At 43.9% G+C, this 10714-nt stretch overlaps 1 long non-coding RNA gene across 1 annotated transcript; it reads left to right on the forward strand.

Annotated features, from left to right (window-relative positions):
- The first annotated feature begins 1223 nt into the window (after positions 1-1223).
- Positions 1224-10437, forward strand: LOC116865989. Its single transcript, XR_004382293.1, has 3 exons — positions 1224-1493; positions 8866-9021; positions 10358-10437. It is a non-coding gene; the product is annotated as an uncharacterized LOC116865989 (long non-coding RNA).
- The last annotated feature ends 277 nt before the right edge of the window (positions 10438-10714 follow it).

Consider the following 10714-nt stretch of genomic DNA (forward strand, 5'->3'; position numbering starts at 1 on the left):
TTCTCATAAATTATAGCTTATAGAATATATTATTCTGCAATTTGCTTTTTCCAATCCATATTTTGTTAGCTCTTTCTGTGTTAATTCATGTGGTTAGACCGCTATGGGCTGAATTATGTCCTGACAAAATTTGTGTATTGAAGTCCTAACCCCCTAGGACCTCAGAATGTGGCTGCGTTTGGAGTTAGGATCTTTAAAAGTGTTAAGTACATTAAGCCGAGGTCATTAAAATGAGCCTTAATCCAGTATGGTGGGTGTCCTTATAAGAATTTGGACACAGGGTGCCTGGGTGGATCAGTTGGTTAAGCGACTACCTTCAGCTCTGGTCATGATCCCAGAGTCCTGGGATCGAGCCCCGCATTGGGCTCCCTGCTCAGCGGGGAGCCTGCTTCTCCCTCTCCCACTCCCCTGCTTGTGTACCCTCACTCGCTGTGTCTCTTTCTCTGTCAAATTTAAAAAAAAGTCTTAAAAAAAAAAAGAATTTGGACACAGACAAACACAGGAAGAGGAGCATGTGAAGAAACAGGGAGAAGACAGCCATATACTTGCCAAGAAGGAAGGCCTGGAACAGATCTTTCTCTCAAAGCTCTCAGAAGAAACCAACTCTGCAGACTTCCTGATCTCAGACTTTTAGTCTCCAGAAATGTGAGAAATACATTACTATTAAGCCACCCCGTCTATATTACCTTGTTACGGTGGCTCTAGCAAACTAATACAGACTCCATTCCACGAGGAAGTATTGGTGGGAGGCTAGTGGTTATTTACGAACTATTATGTCACTTCTCCCTGAGATTATGGATTATCAGAAGAATTTACAAAAGCCTTAGTGTTTCTCTCTCACTCAGGTATAGCTGTAGGTATTGGAGGTCAGGCATCTTCCTGTGCCCCATAATTTTCTCCAGAAAATTGGTACCCACTCTGTAATAACTGCACAGGAGGTCCTAGATTAGAGATTAGCCACATCCCATCAGCTACTGCTTCTAAACTATTTCTAATCTGGGAAGTCTGATCTGCTTTCCCAGGGGCTCATCTCAGTTTAGGAGAACAGCATGAAAAGTAAAGAACCATCTCAACAGCTTCATATATAACACAAAGCCTGTTCTGCAGGTCCTGAGAGAACAGAAGACACTGGTCATACATCATAATCCAGGCTTGTGACATCATGTGTTATTGGCAATAAGGCATCTGTGTTGGCTTTGGAGAAGGCCCTGCACCTCTAACACTGGCCCACAACCCAAAGAAAACTCCTGGATAGATTCCATCTAGAGAAAGGCCAAGAAAGCCAGCAAGGTCTAAAACCTGTTCTTCAGACTTGCTTTTAGCAACCTGCGACGGCTGACCTTGTGGCCAGGCTGCAAGGATGGGATAGAATAACAACAGATGAGAAAGCTCTTTATCGTGTTGCAGGCAGTTTGTGAAGAGATCAGAGTCTGCTTGAAAATTCAATGTTCCTTTGGAGCCCAAAGTATTTAAAATGCTCAGAGGAAAAGGAGGTATTTGGTCCCTTTCAGAAGTATTTTGGAGGCATGGTTGATAGTGGTGAAAAACTGGAAACATCTTAAATGTCCACAGAAAGAGATCTTTACTTTTTATTTTTTTCAAATTTTATTTATTTATTTGTCAGAGAGAGAGAGAGAGAAAGAGAGAGTACAGCAGGGGGAGCAGCAGGCAGAAGGAGAAACAGGCTCCCTGTTGAGCAAGGAGCACAGGAACTTGTGGGACTTGATCTTGGGACCCTGGGATCATGACCTGAGCTGAAGGCAGACGCTTAACCAACTGAGCCACCCAGGCATCCTCAAAAGATCTTTAAAAGCAAGGTTTGTTAAATAAAACAAGGCACAGCATATTTATACCAATGCAGCCATTTAAAATGGTATGTAATGACACAGAAAGATATTGAAGAAATGGTATTTTTTGGGGGGGGAGGATTACTTTTTAAAATAATGAATACCCTTTAATCCCATTTTTTAAAATGAAATATTTATAAGGAAGAGAATAAATAGTTACACAGAAAAATGATAACTGAGTTATCTCTGAGTGGTAAGTTTACAGATGTTTATGGGTTTTCTTCTTGCTTCTTCTTGTGGTCATTAACCCTCATGATAACCCTATGAGGCAGGAGCTATCACTGTCCACATGTTTCAGATGAGGGGGCTGTAACTTTAGAGAGGTCAAGTTAGAGACCAAGCTCAGTTACCAGAAGAGAGCAGAGGGTAGATTTGAACACACAACTGAAATCCAGTGACCACAGCCTTAATCTTTCTCTCTGCTGCCCCCTAGTGGGACACTTCCCTCACACCCAGGAAGGGCCTGAAAACTTCCAGCCAGAGGAGGGACCAAGGAGGCAAATGTCAGTCTCTAGGGTCAGAGGCGTCCGCAGAGAAATGTCATCTTGACTCTCACTGGGGCAAATAAAGCTACTCCACAAAACCAAGAGCTGAGCTTGGTAAGAAATGAGACCTGAGCCTTGTTCCTGGGAGAGATCAAGGTCTCAACGCAGCCTCAGGGTGATTGTACTTGGGTAAAGAACTGTTGGTGACAGAGGACAAATGAGAGAAATAAGCTTTGTGTTGGAGTTTGCATTTCCTTAAGCCTGTTATGTAAACTTTCATATTGTAGATGAGTTAAAGGATCCTGTGTAACTTCAATCAAGTGTTACAGTTTCAGAAGTAGGAGGTACTGGCTTGGCACTGCACTATTCTACCTTTGTCCTGCTCTGCTCCCAGTCAAGGGGCAGGGTGACCTAGATTCCCATGTCAACTGACTTCCATCTGGGTTCAGTCAAAGGTCACAGTGGTGGGGAATCAGATGATTGCGGGGAGAGAGAAGACAGGCTATCACTCCCCCACTGCCTGTAGCAACATCCCCGCTAAAGGTCTGTCTTCTCGGAGGTTCTGGCTCTTACTAGATGACCTATACCACATTTCCAGCTTCTGCTGAGTGACCAAATCCCACCACCTTCCATTGTCCTCCTAATCTCATAGGGGTAGCAGATTTTTATTATTGCTAATCTCTGCCTGGACTGTCATCCTTGACTTCGTTTTTCTGTTCTTCCATGCTCTGTATAATCAAAGTTCCCTTTGTTTGGTACATGAGAGTGGTTTCTTTTTTCCTGATTGGATTCTGACTGATACAGTCCCTCCGTTATCAATTTCTGGGGTCTTCTGCCATCAGAAGTATCTGCAAAGAGTGTCAGGTAGTATAAAGGAACTTCAAGGAAGGTTCTATAATAATATAATGATAGGTGATATTAATACTAGCCAGAAGTGTCAGGTGTGACATTTAGCTTGGCCATTAAAGGATGAGCGAGCTTGAGGAGATAAGAGCACTGTGGTTGGGGGAAACTGTGTCAACAAAGGCACAATCAATAAGAATCCTGGTCTTATTGTAAATAATGCATGGATAATAAATGAGGAAGTGGATCAAAAGTGTCCAGCACTATGCATGTAAGTTTCTCAGTCAAGATGCATCTGAAGGTGGAGATGTACAGAGAGTGTGAGGGAAATAATGGGCAGTGGATGTGTCTAGAATGTAAGGTTGGAGGGTGCTGGAAAGGGGTAAACCAGGAAGGGTATGTTAGGGTCTTACAAAATACCAGCTTAAAGTCTGGGCTTCATTTTAAGGCAATGTTAGTCACCATTGGCAGCCAGTGCCTGGCATGTGAAAGACGTTCAATCAATGTTGTTGAATAATTGAGGAATTACTGACAATTTTGGCAAAGGGGAGGGGCACAGAATCAGGCCTGCAAAGTTTGCTTAGCAGAAATGGGTAGACTGGTGTCGGGTGGGGGGAAAAGCAGTTCGGAAGCAATCAATCATGGCTTGAGGAGGATACAGTTGTGTCAGATATCAGAAAAATTGGAATTGCAGGCACTGGTGGGGGAGGTGTAGAAATGCCACTGTGACTACATACATGTTGATCGAGCAGCAATCCAAGGAGGGCAGGAATGTGGAAGATGGTGAGATACACAGCTAGTGGTGACAAATATTTAATACCCACTCTTGGATCTTCTAGCCTTTTCTCTCCTGTTATTGTAAAGACGTTCATTTTTTTTTCTTCAAACCCAATAAATTATCCTCTGTCAGCAAGCTGGGGGAGGGGATGAAGAAAAGATCTCGGTTTGCTCTTGGCTTTTCCTCTGTCTAGTCCAAACATTGGAAATGTCAAGTTTGCTCACTAATTAAACATGTCTGTCTTGGACTGCACTTGTATCTTTCACTGAGAAGGTGTAGATTTCCAGGGAGACATTACACATTCATGTTTCCAAATACAGCATTTTGAAATCTCCCCGTGTGACACAAATACCAACTTTGTGAAAGTGTCTCCTGATGGGAAAGACACCTGAGTAAGGCAGCCCAGTTCTGGGAGGGAGCCAGGATGTGCTGGGTGTATGCCCTTTAATTTATTTTCAGGGAGAGCCGCTCTGGGAACCTCTGCAGAGCCCATTCTGGGCCTTTCTGGATTTCCATGAATCCTACTGCACAGCTGTTACCTCCCAGGACCAGGTTATGGGAAATCTTATCCCCTGGTCAGGTTGTAACTGTCCTTGCCACCAACCCTGGAGGCTGGGTGGCCAGGAATTGACAATTTGCCGTTATAGCCCTGGTCATGATTTTGCAAAGCCTTACTTGAATGCAATGCAGAAACTATCATTGTCACTCACATTCCACAAATAAAGAAGTGTGGCTTTCAGCCTTGAAAACCTTACAGAATGTGATTCGTGGATTGCATGTTTTCTAAGTGCTAACTATATGCTGGACATTGTGTTAGGTGCTGTATATATAACTGTAAACAGGACTGACGTGGGGAAACCATATGGGGCTTTAGTCTGGTGCACAGTGAGTAAGTAATAGAGTACTAGGGAGTCTGAAAGGTTAGATCACTTGCCAGGGACCAGCTACCGCTGGTTAAGGGGTTACACCTGCCAAATTTGAATCTCAGTTCCCTCTTCTTGGGCAGTAAAATATGGACTTTTACAAGGGGAGCTGAATTTGTGGATGCCATCTGAACTGTGTGTGAGTCAAAGGAGAAAGAGAGCCGGAGGAGAAACGACCAGTCTTACACATGTGATGACGCTTCTGTTATAATGTCCAGAGTGCCAGGCATCGCCAGCCTTGTTGGAGAAGGTCATCCCAGGAGGGCTCCACGGCCTTTCTCCTCCCCTTACCATGTGGTGAGAGCTGGAGGAAAGCCCCAAGGCTGTGGGAAGACAGGGTGTTCGGTCAACATTCCTGGACCTGTTTTAAGACTCAGAATCTCAGTCTGCACATCTGAGCATGAGTATTTTTATTAATCACTACATCATGAATTTTCAGCCTTTGGGATTCCATAGGCCATTAATATTTTTTAATCTCTGTGTGTCAGGGAGTTGGGAAAGCTCAAGTTAGGACATTAAATATATGTTTTTATAAAACCCCATTGTCTACTATAATCAGCTCTTGTTAAAAGATGTTTTCATACCAGGTAAAGAAAGAAGGAATAATATAATTTATAATAATATAAAATTAAAAACAACTCTTGAAACTGAATTTTTTTTAGCTGCTAAAAATACCTCACTTAGTTGCTCTCATTTCTCTGTGGACTATGGTAAAATGGCACTATGGACCAGCCCCATCTTTGGACGCAGGCCCAGCAGCTGGGAAGATAGTCCCTAGGCCCCTTTCAATTGTTCAAGGGTTGAGACGTCCCTGAGACAGCCTGGGGTCTGCTGCTATTCTTCTTGGAAAAGACACATCCTGGCTCCTTTCCATCCCCGGTCACTTCTGGAGGCCTCTGTCTGGTCTGTGATCACTGAAATGGAAGTGTCTTGCCAAAGCAGCTCCCTCCAAGCCCTGCCATATGGGGGCTGCATTTCCACTGGGTCTGGCAGCTCTTTTGCTCATAACATCAGTCTCCACTGGTAGATTCGTCCCTGTCACACTATTTACTGAAACTAGGCCACTTAATTAAAAGCAAGAGCTTTGGCATAAACTCCAACAGTGGCTTTATAAATTCCAAGCACTGTAAAGAAACCAGATGGAAGAATGGGTGAATTATCATGGAGACCAGTGCTCGCACCCCTTCAAAGGACTCCTCAGTCATGGAGGCACCTGCCCTCCTTGGGGGGCGTGGATGTTACTTCCACTGTCAGCTCACTGTGAACGTAGGGTGGGTCCATCTTAACACAAATACAATGTGCTTTCCTAGGATAGTCCCTTAAAAAAGCCAGTGATTCATATATAAACCTTTTGAGGAAAGGGGAACTAATATGCGGGAAGAGGATTTCAAATGGGGCAGATGTCCTGTCAGGGGAGTTCTAGGAGGAGGCTGTAGGGGACCAAGCAGGTTCCAGAAGGTCACTGGGCAAAGCTCTGGGGTGTTGGGCAGCATTAGGTTGGCACCAGCTCTGGGTCTGGCACTGTGGGTTTTTGCTAGGGAGCTTCCACTGGCTTCTCCAGATTCATTCCCCACTCTGGTCCATACCCCAGAGGCTGACCCCTATGAATTGCATTATCAGCGCCCCCCACCCCGCCCCCAACCTCTGGCTTCTAGTTGAGTTTGGGCAATGGAAGCTGCCACTGAAAGTGGGAAGGTAAGGGGAGAAGGAAGTCAGGGTATTTACTTCTGTTCTCTCCTTGCCAGCTCACTGTGGATGGCTCTGGAGGACACAGGTCCTCTCAGGTGATTCCTTCCCTATAAGCCTCTCTTCCTTTGGGATACCACTCCTTGTTCCCTCAGGTCTAGGGGAGGAATGGCTAGCTGCTGTGGGCTAGCCCTAGATACTGTACTACCTCCTATTCATTTCTTTAAACCTTATATACTAATTCTTTTAGTAACTCCTCAGATTTCTGGTCTGCATGAGCCAGTTCTTGGCCACTGGGACTTGACTGACACAGGGGTCTTTATGAATGTCAGAAATGAGCAAAACATTTTCTTCTCCCTGAAGAAATTGGAGATATAAGCAACAAATGAGAAGGGCATAGACATTGCTCCTAAGCCAAGTCTTATGTATCTGAGATCCTCAAGGCACGTGATCAGAGAAAGGGGACAGGATGGGTAGGGCATCAGGGGAGGCATCTGAGAGAAGGCAGTGGCTCTGGTGGGCTTTGGAGCAGGTCAGCATTTAGGGAAGTGGGAAAATGGCATGCTGGGTAGGAGAACAGCCTAGTGGAGGAACAGGGGTCAAAGCCACCTGGGGCATGGGACTTCGCATCTGCACCTTGGCCTGGAAGGGAAACCAAGTGGGGGAAGAAGAGAAACATCTGAAGAGGTAGAAGCATGAGTAGTCTAGGATTTTGTCAGAACTAAGAGAACCAAGGTCTGCTCACTAGTCTCCCTTGTCATCCACCTAATACATAGATGCTGCTTCTTTTAGGCTTATTGTCTCCCATGTCAAGGCCTTGATTTGTGCTCTGAAGTGCATTGTTCTCATTGCTGAGCTCTCAGAGCAAATATCCCATTTCTTGAGAAGCCTTCTGTGGTAGGCAGCCTCCAAGATGGCCACATGGTACTCTCCTCTTGGTATTCACAATCTTGTGTAGTCCTTTCCTGTTGAGTGGGGGCTGTACTTGATGACTTGCACCTGAGAGTAGAATAAAGTAGAAGTTTGTGTGTTTGTGTGTGTGTGTGTGTTTATGTGTGTGTGTAGGTCAGAGACAGATCATAAAAGGTGGTGTAGTAGTCTCCTCTCTATCAGATCACTTGCTCTGAGGGAATACGGATGCCATGCTGTGAGGCTATCCCAGCTGTCCTGTGGAGATTCCCGCCTGGCAGGAGCTGAAGTCTTTGACCCATGGAAACTGAGAGAACAAACATTTGTGTTGGATACTGCTACTTTGTCAAGCATGGTTCTTATTCTCCCACTGCTAGAAATCTGACTCGGGCTCTACTGGCTAGAGATTCAGAGGCAGGCTCTGGCATCAGATCAAAATGCAGCTGGGCCTTTTAAACTCTCCGAATGACCTTGGGCAAAAGACTTCCCTTCCCCCAGCCTCAGTTTTCCATCTATGGAATGGGGATAATGGTAACACCCACCCCTTCAGGTTTCTTTGTGAAGATTAACAAAGCCGGGCAAAGAGAGAACTTTGCATAGGTCACTAAACAGTAGTTGTTATTTTGCCTTATGTTAAAAAGTGCACGTTGGTGTTTTCTGGAGAAAGCTTCAAATCAGTCTTCAAAGAATGACACTTGACATAGATGCCAGATCTGACAACATGATATCTGCTGTGGCTTCAACAATGAACGTTCCCATCCCCAGCTCAGTCTCTCCTTCCATGTTCACACCAAAAGGATAACCTTGCTCTGGCCACAGTCTTCCAGGGGCTGATTTATATAGAGCAAATATAATTGATATTAATGGACACATAATGATTCCAAGACAGTTGGCAAAAATGACAAACTTCATTTGACCCATTTAGAAATGATGGAATAAAATAGGTAGATGGTGCTGTCCTGTGCGCACACACTCACACACACAAACACACACATTTACACTCATACACACACCCACACCTCACTGAAAAGGCTAAAGACACTTAAACTATCTTGGGAAAGGATACAAAATATTGCACGGGGATTTAGAGGCGAGAAATAGAAGAAAACATAACGCACTGTAAATTAAAGCCATTTATAAAGTGCAACTGGCACCCGGACAGAAAGGAAAAATGATTAGTCAGCAAAAGTGAGGTGTTTTGTTATTTATTTACAGAATACTTCAATGGGACAAGAGAGAATGTATTTATTAAGGGATTGCTGGTGTACAAATACAAACATATTAATGTTGGGCACTGAGGACATCTAACTTAGTTGCGTCGAACTGATTTTATTTGTTAGTTTTAAGTCTACGAGCCCCCACCGGCATTCCTTGGAGAGTCCGCTCTCCCACAGGTATAGATCTGGTTAGCTCTGGTACTGACCCTCCCTGGCACTGTGGACATGGAGCAGGGAAAGTGTCACTTCTGGTCACCATAGCCTTTTCCCACCCCACTTACACAGCACGGCTGTCCTGTGTCTTATTCAGCTGTGTTGACAAGCTCCCTGCAAGTAAGCATGGCTGTTGGTGTTTGAGGGGAACCACCTCTGCTTCTAGGATCAATGGGTTTGGTGCACGCCCTCTGCCTCTTGCTTTCAAAAGAAGTACGTGTTACCTGGATATCAAGGCGGTCTTTTTTTTTTTTTTTTTTTTTTGCCAGTAATGGAAGCAATGGATAAATACAGAAGAAAAATAAACAGAGATCATGCATGTAAACATTTAGTACAGTGTTTGGCACTTAGGGAATGTTCAATAAATGACTGATGATGATGATTATATAATGAAAAGGATCAACAATGAAAACATGTACTTTTTATCTTCAAATATTTATTTAAATTCTAGTTAGTTAACATACTGGGCAGTATTGGTTTCAGGAGTAGAATTTAGTGATTCATCACTTACTTAGAACACCCAGTGCTCATCACAAGTGCCCTCCTTAATACCCATCCCCCAGCTAGCCCATGCCCCCATCAACTTCTCTTCATCAACCCTGTTTATTCTTTGTTGTTAAGAGTCTCTTACGGTTTTGGGCACCTGGGTTGATTAAGCATCCAAATCTTGATTTCAGGTCAGGTCATGATCTCAGGGTTGTAAGATCAAGCCCTGCATTGGGCTCTGTGCTTGGTGTGGAGCCTGCTTGGGATTCTCTCTTTCTCTCTCCTTCTGCCCCTTCCAACAACCTCCTTCACTCTGTTTTTCTTCCTCTCTTAAAAGAAAAAAAAAGAAAAAAGACCCTCTTATGGTTTGCCTCTTGCTTTCTTTCTTTTTCCCCTTCTCACATGGAGAATGTGTACCTTTTAATAACCTGTCTTTTATCTAAGCAATGAATCTGAATTTTAGAAGCATACAGAATGGGTTTTATTCTTTTGTTTTGTTATAAAGTTCATACTTTCTAAAACAGTGCTACCAGCGCAACTGAGGCATTTGGGGATGATTACATAAAACAAATTTGAAACCAGCACGAACTACCAAAATTTAGAGGAGGCATTTCTTAAGGTCAAGGAGAAAGAGAAAAGTCACATGATGTGAGGTGGTTTGACAGTGTGATTAGTCCCATTTTTGCAATAGGAATACAAGTGCTGCACCCCAGTGCAAAGTTCAGGTTTTGTTTTTTTTTCTGAACCTTGCAAAGGGTATGCAGGGAGTGTCCTGACAAGTATCTGGGTGGACACAGAGGAGCTTAGGATTAAAGAGACATCTCCCAGTCTCAGCCATTGGCAAGTTATGTGAAACCTGCTGTGTAGGTCAGGGAGTGAGAGCAAAATCATCAGAAGAAACTGGAGAATTTCCCACCCCCATCTTCCCTTCACTCTCACTAATGGCCACTTCCATTCTCTCTTTGTTCAGAACATCTCATGGTACTCCATCCGCTAGCCCAGAAGACGCTGGCATTCCTGAATACTTTGGCATCAGGAGTATCTCTCAACTCCTTTTCCTTGGGTCTAATATCAGTTGAACGGAATAATAGAAAATTCCGTAAATCCAACATATTCACCGGGGGAAAGTGAAAGGAAATCTTTCTAAGAAAAAACAATGAATTACATATTATCATTCAGAGGCTCTGGCAAAAAAATTATGAATACCTTTTGGAGTCTGTGGGAATAAGGGAGAAGAAATTGGTAACCAAATCAAGTGCTCTCATTCACCCCAGTCCAGAATCATCCTCACCCAGTTTTGATGGAAAGTCCCTGTTATCTTCAAATA

This window comes from Lontra canadensis, unplaced genomic scaffold (genome assembly GCF_010015895.1).
Source record: "Lontra canadensis isolate GAN:19392208 unplaced genomic scaffold, GSC_riverotter_1.0 scaffold8, whole genome shotgun sequence".
NCBI lineage: Eukaryota > Metazoa > Chordata > Mammalia > Carnivora > Mustelidae > Lontra > Lontra canadensis.